The sequence below is a fragment of the Myotis brandtii genome, unplaced genomic scaffold, assembly GCF_000412655.1.
Source record: "Myotis brandtii unplaced genomic scaffold, ASM41265v1 scaffold532, whole genome shotgun sequence".
Taxonomy (NCBI): Eukaryota; Metazoa; Chordata; class Mammalia; order Chiroptera; family Vespertilionidae; genus Myotis; species Myotis brandtii.
Window position 1 is genome coordinate 814770 of NW_005369955.1, and position 7767 is coordinate 822536.

Below are 7767 nucleotides of genomic sequence, written 5' to 3' on the forward strand. Positions count from 1 at the left end.
CACTATCCCCTCCATGTCTCCTCCACTCCCCCCTCACCCCACTGCTGTCTGTGGGACGGTTCTGTGGGGGATGGAGAGGTTCTGGAATTAAATAGTGGCGATGGCTGCACACTGTGAAGTCACTGAAAACCGTTGAGTTGCGCACCTTAAGTGCATGTATTGTGTGGCATGTGAAGTATATCTCAGGAAACATGTTAACAAATAATCATGAAATATAAAGTCAGGCGAGACCCACCCCTACCTCCGCCGCCCTCAGGCTCTGGCCATAGCTGAGCTTAAACTCCCTTCGCCGTGCCATCCTCTCGGGTGAAAAGAGACTCTGCGCCCACCTGCCCGGACACCTGCCCCCATACCCCTGCTGGTGGTGGGGATTCCCACACAGGGGCCCGGCCAGGGGAGGGGGGCCTCCTCCGTGGGTGTGACCAGCCTGTGCGCTTGCAACCAGAGTTCCCTGGCCTCAGGCAGAGAGGGACTGGGGCAGAACCCGATGGGTTCATGCCACCCAGCTTTGTGCAGCCACCTTGGTGTCTGTCCATTAGTCCCCCCGGCACTGTCACCTGCAGCACCTGTCGCCTGGTGTGAAGTGTCAGGCCCTGTGCTGTGCACCAGGTCTCCTCGCCGATGTTCATGGATGTTAAGGAGACGTTTGTGGGGCACACAGCGGGCACAGTGACTGCTGTTTTAGAAGGGACTCAGGATGCCAGTTCCTGTCTCTCCCCATCCCTGTTACGAGACACACCTGTGGCCAAGGGCAGGGCGGTGGGCGTGGGCTGTGGGCACAGAGAGCCTCCTGAACGTGTGGGTGGCTCCCTGGCACTGCTGTGGCCTCAGCAACGCTGGTTCCTTTCCACGTTGGCTGAGCTTTCTGACTCCATGTCACCTGCTCAGAGAGTCCAGCCGCCCATGGAGACCCGTGGCTTCGAGGCCCCCAGGGCCTCCTGGGGAAGCCCAGTCCTTCAGAGAGGGGGGCTCATCTAGCAGCAGGACGTGGCCTCTGCATGGCCTTCCTTGGGGGGCCCTCCTCCTGCCTTCCAAGGACAGGGGGGCTGCCTTTCAGCTGTGTCCCGAGGAGACTGAGTTGGTCACCCCCAGGACGGCTGAGCCCCAGCATCTGAGTGACCGCCAGGACCCCCCCCCCAGTGCAGAGCTGGCTCTGAGCACCCCGATACCCAGGGCTCTGCTTGTGGGCTGCGTGACAGGGAGCGTCCAGGGCAGGCCCCTCCCCGAGCCCATCTCCCACTTGTGCCGAGGGCGTCGGGTTGAAGCCCGGCCGCCCGCCGCCTCCCATGTTGGGTTGGCTCAGTCACTGGTCACCACGGGCTAATGACCCTGCACCGTCCCCACATGGGGGCCCGCTCCCTCCCGTGCCATTTGGAGGATCGATCTCGGGGTGGTAATTGGCTCGCGCTTGGCTGGTCTCAGTTCTAAAGGTCTGCCTCCCACCTGGCGTCGAGCTGGGCCCAGCGGCGTGATGAGCCCGCTCACTCCCAGCACTTTAATTGTGAGCTGCGGGTTCGGGGTAGCGCGGATTATTCTGAGATAATTGAAAAGGATGCTTTCAGATGCTAACTGATGGCTGTAAGTGCTCATCCAAGTGTCCACTTACTGATGACTTCACCTCCTCGCCCCACCCGCCCGCGGCTGTGATTACAGACCCTCCCAGCCGCCTTGCCTGGAAATGAAGCCGATGAAGCCGCGGGCGGCCCAGGGGAAGCTGTTGGGATCATGGACAGGGGCAGCTCGAGCTGGGGGGCCCGGCGTCCCATGGCCGCTCCTCCATCTTCCAGGCGGAGTTTGAGATCGCTGTGTCTTGCGGAGGGGCCCTCAGAGGGGCCCGGGGAAGGGAAGGAGGCCCAGCCCGGCCCACACCCGGCGTCCAGAGGCCCTGGGCCAGGCGGTGCTCTCAGGGCCACGCCGTGGAGCAAGAGGTGCCATCGAGGGCTCGGCACGAGCCACGGAGCCTGCAGTCCCGGAGGCGGAGTCACGTGTTCTCACTGTTCCTACCGCCTCCTGGCAGACATGCTGGGAGACAGGCCAGTCCTGGGGTTGGAGCCCCTCAGGCAGGACAGGCCCTGCCCTCCACCTGCTGCCTCTCCGCACCCTGGCCCTGCAGGAGCCCCCAGCACCCTGCACGGGGGCAGAGACCAGGGCTCCCGAGTGCTGGCTCCGGTCTGTGCGCCCGCCCTGCTCCCCGCTGGAGGGCAGAGCAGCCCTGCTGGTGTCACTGGTCCTCAGGTCACCACTGGTGGCACCGAGGCGGCGAGGCGGGCTCTGAATTTGATTAGCGGAGCGGGGCTCTTGGGCGCCAGCCAGCAGAGCCCTTGGGTTCCTGGCTCAAACAGGACTAAACTTCTCTGGGGAAAATAGGCTGTGCTGGGGCCTAATCACAGGCATGACAGCCGCTAATTAGTAAGAGATTCAGTCCCCGGTGTCCTTGCCGTGTGTCCCGATGCAGCGATTGCACAGTGCGCTGTCCACAGATGCCCTGTAAACACCTGCTGTCGCTGCTGGGCAGCAACACGCCCCGTGTTCCCGGGGGGCCAGGCCTCAAGCAGCCATTACCGTGGGGGCTGGTCCCACCCAAGGCCCTGCCTGCTGCGGGGAGGTGGCCCAGGAGAGGGTGGAGCGGCCAGCTGAGCCCCTGACCACATTGCTGACGTCAGGTGCTCCCCTGGGGGCTGTTGATGACATGGGTGTGCTGGCCGTGAGCTGCAAGCTCACCAGCAAGGCCACCTCTGTGTGCTCTCAGCTTTGTCCCCCTCCCCCGTCCACCTGCCTCCCTGGGGGGCCGGGTCAAAGGTGTGCGTACCTTCCATCCCAGCCCAGGAGACGCGTGAGCAGACACAGGGCAGAGGCCGCAGGGATGGCCAGCAGAGAGAGGTCTGGGTGCCCAGGCTGCAGGGCCATCATCCCCACCCCCACTGGCCCCCGCCAGCTGGGTGAGCGGGGCTTCACCCTGACTCCCTCCCGCCCCCGTCTCTGACCTCCTACCGCACACGGGCACCAGAGCCCTGCCCAGCAGTCCTGTTTCCAGGTTACTGGCGATGACGAGCACCAAGTGCAGGCCCTCTCAGAGCTGATGGAGGCGTGCGGCCCTCCTGTGTCAGTGTGGCTCAGCTGGGCTGAGGTGACGTAGCCTGGGGGGCATGAGGCCGAGTCTAAGCAGGCGCGGGAAGGCGGGCCTGGGAAGGCCGAGTGATGGCGTGCTGGTGTGGACTGGGCAGCGCGCACGCCCCAGCCCCCTCCTCCGGCTCCCAGTCACTGTTGGTAACCCCATGGTTTGTGTGCGTCGTCCTGCCCAGGAGGTGTCTCATCTCAGAGAGGACCGGGCCGTGTGCGGGCCCTTGGAGAGAAAGCAGGGGCTCTTCGCTCTGACTCGCTTCCAGGGCGCTCTGGTCTGACCTGCAGCACGTGGGCGGGGCTGGGACCAGCACACGGGGGGCCGGGAAGGCAGGGGGCACTTTGTGGGTTGATCTGCTCAGACATGTGATGTCTGACCTCGTGTGGGGCCAGGGCAGCGTGGGCTGTGGGCCTTGAGCTCTTTCCTCTCAGGGTCTGTGTGTGAAACTGCCTGGTCTCCTCCCCCCTCCTCCCCCCACCTCTCTGGGAAGAAAGTTCTTTCCTGGGTAAAGGCGGTGAGGATGGAGCCCAGGCGGGGCCCCGCCCAGGACAAAGCGCCCCAGCCACCGCCCCTGCATATGGGTGGCTGCCCGGGACCTGTGGGAGGGGGGCTGGCATAGCGTTTCCACTAGTCCCGGGACTCAGTGCACGGAGGCAGCAGCACCAGTGGCTGCTGTCCTCATGATGGTCTGGGTTTGGGCTGCTCAGCCTCCGGCCTGGGAGAGGCCCTCGCCCTCTCTGAGCCTCGGTCTGGGCGGGAGGGAGGGAGGGAGGGATGGTTTGTGTAAAGCAGGTGCCCGAGGGCCAGGCGGCCCGGAGCTTTACCAGGCGGGGACCACATCGCCTGGGGACGGTCTGGGCCCAGGACTGTGGACTGCCCGCGGCCACGAGCCCGCTGGTGTTGGCAGTGGGAAGGTCCGAGCGGGGACTCCCTGCTCCCCCAGCAGTCGTCTTCGCCCTGATGCTGAACGGTTTTGACAGGCCCGGCTATTTTTAGAAACCCGTTCCCACTCCTTTTCCCTGTGGGAAAAGAAAGCCAGTTACATTTTAAATTAACCCACCACCTGCCCTCCTCTGGTGCACACCAGCCACGGGGCCACCGGGCGTGAGGCGAGCAGGAGGGCGGAGGGGCGGGCAGGGTGTCTGTGGAGGGGCTGCCCTGCTGTAGCCGGGCTCTGGGAGGGGCACGCGCATCTGTGATCTGGGTGACAGGCCCATCTGGGGCTATGGTCACTGCGTGGTTCTCAGCACAAGCTCACAGGGCCAGGGGTCTGGGGGGCCGGGGCCGGGTTGGAATTAGGCTGCCTGGTCCCAGTCCAGTGCCCTCTGGACCCGTTGGGCCTGGGAATGGTTGGCAGCAAAGGAGTGCCCTGGACCCCACGGGAGTGAGGTGAGTGCCCACAGTGGGTCCTCCTCTCCCTACCGAGCCTTCCCTAGCTCTTCTGTGCCCGCTTACTGGGAGAGAGGCAGTGCCAGGGTTCTCACCCGCACCGCTGGCAGGCCTTGAGGCCCCGTCATGTCACCTGAGAATGAAGAGTCTTCCGTTTTTCCAGTCGGGATGCATTTTCCTCATTCATCCCAGTGCCACGTGGCGTTCGTTCCACCTGCCCTGCGGGGAAGGACAGCAGCGGGGCTTTTACGTGGAATGTGAGGTCCGTAGTTGCAGAGCTGCCCGCGGTCACGCCGAGGGAGCTCTCGTCAATTCCTGGCTGGCTGAGCGTTTTTATCGGGAGCGAAGGTGGCATCATGCCAGATGCTTTTCCTACCTCTACTGAGATGATCACGTGTTGTTTTTATTTTTTAATTTCTTAACATGGTGAGCTACACGGACTGGTTTTCAAATGCTGAGCCGCCTTTGCATTCCTGGGGTAAACTTCAGTTGGTAGCGATGTTTTACCCTTTTTGTAGATGTTGGATTCCGTTTCCTAAAGAAGTTTTGTTAGAATATCTTCCTTTGTGTTTGTGAGGAATGCTTGTCTGGAGTTGTGACCCACCCTCAGCATAGGCCTCAGGATAATGACGCCAAAATGAGTGGGGACGTGATTTTCTGGAAGCTTCTCTGTAGAATCGGGGTCACTTCTTTCCCATGTGTTCGGTGGACTCCCCGGTGAGGGAACCTGGGCCCAGAGTTTCCTTTGTGAGAAGGATGTTGACTACAACTCCGTTTCTTTAATGGATACAGACTATTCGGAGTCTCTCTTCTTTAGTGAGACTTGCTGGTATGTCTTTTAAGGAGTCTTCCCATTTCATCTAAGCGGTTAAATTTATTGGAATCAATTTTTCCACAATATTCCCATTTTCTTTTCACCATTTATAGGACCTGTGGTGACATCACTGCTCTTTCCTCGTATTGATTCTTTGTGTCTCTGATCAGTGTGGCCAGAGGTTTACTAATTCTATTGAGCTCTGGGTTTCATTGATTTTTCTCTATTGATTTTCTGATTTCTATTTCATTGATTTTCCCATGGCTGTTTATTATTTTCTTTCTCTTTCTTCCTTTGGATTTGATTTGTCCTTCTCCTCATAATTTCTTAAAGTGGAAGCCAAAATCATAAATTTGAAGGTTTCCCCCCCCAATACATGTATAGTGCGATAACGTTTCCAGTAAGCGCTGCTATTGGCATCTCACCAATGTTGGTATCCTGTGATTTCATTTTCACTCTGTTCAAAATAATTTCTATTTTCCCGCTTATTCTCTTTGACCTGAGGGTTACTTGGAAAGGGAGTGTTCACTTTCTAACTATTTGGGGGTTGTCCAGCCTCTCTCTGTTACTGATTGCTAATATAATTGTGGTCAGAGGGTGTGCTTGTGTGACGTGAGCCCTCTCAGTCTCACCGTGGAGAGTGTGGTCTGTGTTGGTGAATATTTCATGAGCCCTGAGAACAGCCTGTGCTCTGCCCTTTGGGTGGCATGTCCCATACGGGTTGGTCGGGTCAGGCTGCTGGGTGGGTCATGCAAGCCTGTTAGGCCGGCTGACTCCCGTCACTGCTGAGGGAGGCTACCGAAAGGCCCGGCCTGCCCCCTGCAGCGGTGGCCCCTCTGTTTCTATTGGCTGCTCCATCAGACTGGACCGGACAAACCTTGGGCTCTATTATTAGGTCCATACACGTTTAGGACTCTTTTTAAAATATATATATATTTATTTCTGAGAGGAAAGGAGAGGGAGGGAGAGATAGAAACATCAATGATGAGAGAGAATCATTGATTGGCTGCCTCTTGCACGCCCCATGTGCCCTGACCGGGAATCGAACCGTGACCTCCTTGTTAATCGGTTGACGCTCAACCACTGAGCCACACGGCAGGGGCCACATTTGGGACTCTTACAGCCTTTGATGAATTGCCTGGTAGTTATGAAGTGGCATCTACAACTTCCTGCTAGCCGTCGCTCCCATGCGATACAGCGACTCCCGCTTACTTGACAGTAGTGTTAGCATGGCATGCCTTTCTGCACACGTTCAATTTTAACCTGTTGTTTCTTGATATTAAAAGTGCGTTTCTTATAAGCCACACGGACTTGGCTCTTGTTTTGTTTTTATCTTGACAATCTCGGCCTTTTGTTCGGCCCATTTGCCTCTTGTCTGTTGACACTGAGTGTGACTATTGATACGTTGAGGTTTAAGTCTCTGATCTTCCGTCTGTTTTCTATCTGTCCCAACTGGTCTCTGCTGCAGCTTCCTCTTCTGCCGCCTTCGCTTCGAGTCGCTGGGTGTTTTCATGATCCCACTTGAAAAGACAGACTATTTTATGCAGCAGTTTTAGGCTCAGAGCAAAATGGAGCAGAAAGCACAGAGCGTGTCTTTATACCCAGCCGCCCCCTGCCTCCCCCCCGACAGCATCCCCCCCTGAGGGTACGTTGTCATCATCAGTGGCTACATGGACACATCGGTGTCACCAGAGGCTGTGGTGTGCATTAGGGGTCGCTCTTGGCGTGGCACATGCTATGGGTTTGGACAGATGTATGACAGGGACCCAGCCTCTGTCGACCTCCATGGTCTCGCTCTCTTCCTTCCGGCATTCTGTCCTGTGAACCCTGGCTGCCTTCGTCTGCCTGGACTCCCAGCTTCATCTCCTCAGCTCCCAGAGTCTTCGGGGCCCCCCTGCGGTCTCCACTCCCCGTGTGATGCCCCAAAACTTTCCCACGGCCGTGGGCCAGGGTAACCCGGCCTCTTCCTCTGTTCCTCGTCCTCAGGGCCCCTGCATGTTGTTGCCTGATGACCAGTGTCTTGAAAAGCACTGTGCCATGCGTTTTGTCTGTGTGGTTTGGTGTGTTTTTCTGTGGGAGGGAGGGTAAGTCTGCCTTGTGACGCCCCTCCAGCTGGTGGGAGGTGATTTCCATCAGCCGCAGTGCATGTGGGTGCGCAGGAGTCTCAGGGCCAGGATGGCGCCTCTCCGGGGGCCAAGGGGAAAGCCATTCATTCGCTCATTGGATCCTTCAGGAAACGCTTACCGACCGGCCAGGAGGGCCCGGTGACTAACGCTCTGTTTCCTCGGGGGCCTGTTTGGAGCCAGATCCAAGGACTGTTAACAGTCCCTTGGGAAAGCCCTCCGTCACCCACCGAGCAGACGTTCCCTGAGCACGGCACCTGCCAGGCCTGGCTCGGCGCTGCCAGGGGTCACACAGTCAGGCCGGGCCGTCGGTGTGCAAA

The 7767-nt window shown here is 58.9% G+C and overlaps 1 protein-coding gene across 5 annotated transcripts in view; it reads left to right on the forward strand.

The window, feature by feature from the left end:
• Positions 1–7767, forward strand: part of TRAPPC9 (trafficking protein particle complex 9) — a 156166-nt gene that overhangs the window by 131152 nt on the left and 17247 nt on the right. The gene's annotated exons all lie outside the window — the stretch shown is intronic.